We start from the raw sequence: 5,343 nt of genomic DNA, 5'->3' as shown, positions 1-5,343 counted from the left end.
CTTAGCCTGAATTCGTTCTCAACTTTCTTTAATCTCGTTTCTGTTAGGGCCGATTTTTTAATGTTTCTCAAACTGTTTGATATTATAGAACTAGATTTTTTCCCTGAAGAGGGCAAAAACCCATTTCCATTTTTCAGATTCTAAGAGTGAAATTTATATTTTGTATATAAAAATATAAAAACGAGGAAAATAATAATTAAAGCAGTAGTTTTCATAAAATATATTCCTGTGCACCTAAACACAACACTTGAACAACTTCACTTAAACCTTCATATTTGTAACTTACCACTCACCTAGTATTTCTGGTTTGAATCGTGTGTTGGAATTAATAATGGTCTGCTTTCTGGATTCTCTTCTCTGCCTCCTTTTCTCTCGTTTTTCCTCCTCCTCCTCCTTTTCCTTCTCCTCCTCCTTCTCCTCCTCCTCCTTCTCCTCCTCCTCCTCCTCCTCCTCCTTCTCCTCCTCCTCCTCCTCCTCCTCTATGTTCTCTTCCTCATTTTGCTTCCCTTCCTTTCTTCTCTTCCACATTTTGCTTCTCCTCTTCTTCTACCTTTTCCTCCTCCTCTATCTTCTCTTCCCTACATTTTCCTCCTCTTCCTCTTCTACCTTTTCCTCTCCTTACTTCTTTTCCTTCCGTTATTTTGTGGGTACGTTAATTGAGTGAGTACCTACTCATACCTATTCTATGCACGTAGGTAAATATCCATTTTAGTTAGTTGGTGGTTTTTTCATTATTTACACTTCAGTTGGACTGTCGGACTAATGATTTCTAATTCTGTGATTTCATTTAGGTATTATTTTCATTTTTATTCGTTTTTTTTGCACTTTTTTCTTTTCTTTCTTAAGTACTCGTACCAATGTCAATGTCATAATAAGTTGAATAAAGAGAGGGAGAGAGAGAAGACGTAGAGAAAATAATAAAAAATAAAGCGAGCTAAATTATGGCTCATAAGAGAGAGAGAGGAGGAGGAGGAGGAGGAGGAAGAGGAAGAGAGAACATTATTATAATGAGGGAGTTGATTGAAATTTAGCACCGAATTTAATGCAGAAAAATAATAAACTACAATTTTAGACTGAAATTTAAGCTGAAACCACGCCCACACTTTTTCCATCTCCTTCTTTATCTATCTTCCTACCTCCTCCTCCTCCTCCATCTCCTTCTTCATCTCTCTTTCCACCTCTCTCTCTCTCTCTCTCTCTCTCTCTTCTGTTTACATTTATCTCCCTCCCATCTCTATCTCATTTTATTTATCTTCCTCTTCTTCCCTTCCACCATTCAGTTCATTTAGGCGGCGTACCTATGTACGCAATTTACATAAAACAATCTGTACCTACCTACATACCTACAATCTACCTACCTAAAAAAAATATTTTGCAAACAATTTTTGGACGGCTCTTGTTTCCCCTCTATATTTTTTTCCTCGATAAAAAAAGCTCATGTTTTTTCCGGATAAATTATGCACGAAAAGCAAGGGACAATGATACGAGATGGGACAAGAATCATGGGTAAGAAGGGGTTTACGAAATGTTACAATGTTCTGTTACGAAATGTTACAATACTTGTAAAAGCTGTAGCTTTCATAGTCATGGTACAATGTGAAGGTAGGTATTAACTTTACATGGACAATAGGCCAGTGGCGGAGTCTTCAGGCGTAAAATACGGTGGTGACTTATTCAAGGAATAAAGGGACATGGTCAGCTCTATGGTAAAGAAAATGTTTGCCATGCAGAAGGCCTTGAGTTCGATGCCCAAAAGTCCTAGTATTTCGATCAGAATTAACTTCATGTAATAATTATGTCAACGGGATACTTTTGTGGTGTTCTCGTGTTGGCCCATCTTGGCGTTTAAAAACAATATAAATAATAATGGTTATGGAATGTTTGAAGACTCTTTCTTCTGCAATATTAGTATATTAGTTACCTCCGTCATAACTTTTGTATGGAACGCGGCCCTGGTATTCATATTAAAAACTATGACCTGCTATCATGTTGTTTTATTGAGAACATTTTACGTACATATTCACATTTATTGACAGACTAAGACTATCTATCTACTATTTGTTTTTGACAAATTACATTTTGCCATTTTCAAAGAACTAGAGGAAAGCACGAAACGAGTGAGAGAGAGAGAGAGAGTGAGTGAGAGAGAGAGAGAGGAGAAACATCAAATAGAGTAAGTGCAAGAGAAGAGAGAGAGGAGAGAGAAAGAGAGAGAGATCAAAACAGAGTGAGTGCAAGAGAAGAGGGAGGGAGAGAAAAAAGGAGAGGAAGGAAAATAAAAGAGAAAGAGGAGAAAGGAGGAGGGAGGGAAGAGGAAGAAGTTGGAACGAGAGAACGAGAAAAAGGAAGGAAGAGGGAGAGAAAGAGGAAGACGGGATGGAATGAGACAGAGAGAGACAGAGAGGGAGAGAAAGGAAAAGGGATAAGGAGTGAAAAAGGGGGAGGAAGAAATCTTTTTTCTACAAAATTGAAATCGAAGATGTTCAAACAAGGTAGGGGAAAGTAGATCAAATATCTTGTTTGATAAAAAAAAAACTAATAATAATAATGAAAACGGGTCACTTAACCCTTTAACACCGACTACCCCAAATAATTGAAGTCTATTTAAATCAACCTGAATGATGGTCCATTAGTCAGCGCGGTGGATTTCGGACTTGGAGTTTAGTAGTTTGAGTCCAAGTCAAGTACTAAAATTTAGCATAGTTTACTAACCAAGGGGAAAAAACCACACACGCATTCATAGTTAATACACTTTAAATGTTGAAATCTTGTACCCGAAACTATCATAATTATTATTAATCCATTTTATGACACGGAGATTATGTTGTCTCAATAATTTTATTTGTCCTGTCAAACGGGATAATTATGTCTAAATTTTCAATCTAAAAATTCCAAATAATACCTATCCGTCAAAGGAATCTTTATTGAAACACCATGTACATCTGGTATCTGACAACCCCTACCTCCCCCGGCCTTAACACCTAACACAAAAGATTGGGAAAAAAATCCGGGTTCGATTCCCGGTCAAGTCAAAAAGTCACTATTATTCAAAGTCAAAAAGTCACCTGCCTTGGTGGCGTAGTGGTCAAGACACTCGCCTGGTAAACAGGTACAATCATTTATGCTTACCACAGTTACAATTCCTTAAATTAGAACATCTAGGTAATCCCGCTCAAAATGTTCTGAGTCTCAGAAGACATGACCTCAGAGCTCAGAGAGAACTTTTATCTTCTGTCCTCTATACAGGAGACTTGCAGGTTGCAGCTAAGTTTGCGGACAAGAAACAAAATCATAATGGATCACAGAACACCACGATTACACGAATCAAAATTTGTGAATGACGAAACTTACCAGGCAAGATTTCAGAAGGGAATGAGAAAGGGAACTTGTGTTCAAGTCATGGGGCCCTAGCTTCACAAACGTGAAATAAATCATACTTGATGCTTTATTTATATTTATTTTCATTATTACTTTTTGAGGCAGTAGTTCAGAACTGATTTCGCCTTACTTCAAGGCACACTCTTTTACTTTCATGCATATCTGGGAACAGCAAAGTTTGGTCAGAATATTTCCGACCCGACCGGGATTCAAACCCAGCATCTCAGGAATGAGAGTCAGAGTGCTCGGTGACAGATGCCTGCATTTCTGCCGTCATATTTTGAAATAACTTGGCAAATTAGTTAACCCGTCCACTTGCTTACGGCAAGGGAAACTCCCCAAAATAAAGTCATGGTGCTTTGGTAGCGTACCGAAAATAAAGCTGTTTTAGACCCCCTCATGGAATCGAACCTGAGGCATTCAAATTCCTTCTTCCTTTTTTTACGACCGCCTCAAATTTATTCATGAGACACTTGAAAGGTATTTTATGAATGGACTCTCTCTCTCTCTCTTCTCTCAGAGCGGTAATGTCACTCGAAGCGAGCAAGTGACAGGAATTCACATTCTTCCAAGACGTGGCTTAACAATGTAATGTATGGGACATTGTAATACTAATGGATTATGGTCCCCCTCTCTAAAACATTATGTTAGAATGTTAGATCATAGAGATCGAATCAATTTAGAACCGAATGGTCGGAAATAGTTAAGAGTTCTGTGTTCGATGTTTGAGAACTAGAATTTGTTCTATAGAAAATAGAACTTGTTCTACAACAATATTAAAGTTCCTAACTTACGATACTGATAACGACAGCGGCTTTAGATTAATAGAATCGCTGGAACACGGAAGTGCAGCAATGTTGAGTGTGGCGTGAATCTGGACGGTTGATCTGAGAGTTCTTTCTGAGCTAAATACTTATTGTGTTTTCGGTGGGAGGGCTGATCTCTTGTAGATGTCCAAGTCAATGTATTGGGAAATGGCACACTATTTATACTAATCTGTGATAAGCTAAACTTATAGTTAGCTTGTAGTTCCCTGGATCAAACCTATTAAAACAAGCTGGGCCCGTCCCTCCGGGAATTTCGTGTTCCTGGTAAAAAGACCTTTAATTTGATAGATTTCACAACGCCCGTACGTAGGCAGAGCTGCTCAAGTATTGATAAGGCTCTAGTGAAAGAACTCTCAAGTGAGTTACCTATTGAAGGAGAGAGCCTACCTTCCTATTTAAGATAATATACAGGGTTTTCCGGTTTGAACCTCCCAACCAAGCCTTACGGACGTAGTAAACGCTGAAACTAACCTTCAAGTGAACATTAATGTCGAGATAAAAGAATTTAATTGAATTTTCTTTAATTTCATTGAATAAAGGACTTTTTTGTGCTGTCTTATATGGACTATGGACTGGTGGAAATCCTCTGAGAGCTGCAATGCAAACTCTAATTTATCTCAAAATGAACTTTTAAACATGCACACGTATCATCCCGTACCTTGTATTCAAGGACCCGAGGTTACCCCTGCACCTTTAGCACCTTATCAACCTCTTCATTTGCATGAATCGACCTAGATGTCTTCTACCACCTCCATCTCCATTCATAATGAACACGAGGTATATTGAGTGGATGGGAGAAATTATAAGTTGGAGGGGGAAGAATTATGAAGGTGAACTGATAAAAAGAAGAAGCTTAAGGCTTTCCGAACTTGTACGCTTGCTTTCTCGGTTGCATGCTTTCTCAGACTGTCTGGAATTTTGTATGAAGTTGTAGAATTTGTTTCGTTTGTTTGAATTTGTTTATAGTATTGTATGCTTCAATCGTGAAAGCTAAGACCAAATTCAGTGGTGCAGTGGTTAGCGCGGTGCACTATGGATCTGGAGGTTGGTGGTTTGAGTCCAAGTCTAGTCATGAAATTTAGCGTAGTAAAAAAACCATGATTACGAATGTTAACCGGGGGGGGGGGGCGGAGAGGGG

Source organism: Diaphorina citri, unplaced genomic scaffold (assembly GCF_000475195.1).
Source record: "Diaphorina citri unplaced genomic scaffold, Diaci psyllid genome assembly version 1.1 scaffold279, whole genome shotgun sequence".
In the NCBI taxonomy this organism is placed as follows: Eukaryota; Metazoa; Arthropoda; class Insecta; order Hemiptera; family Psyllidae; genus Diaphorina; species Diaphorina citri.
The sequence above is the reverse complement of the archived record's forward strand: the minus strand, read 5'-3'. Positions refer to the sequence as shown.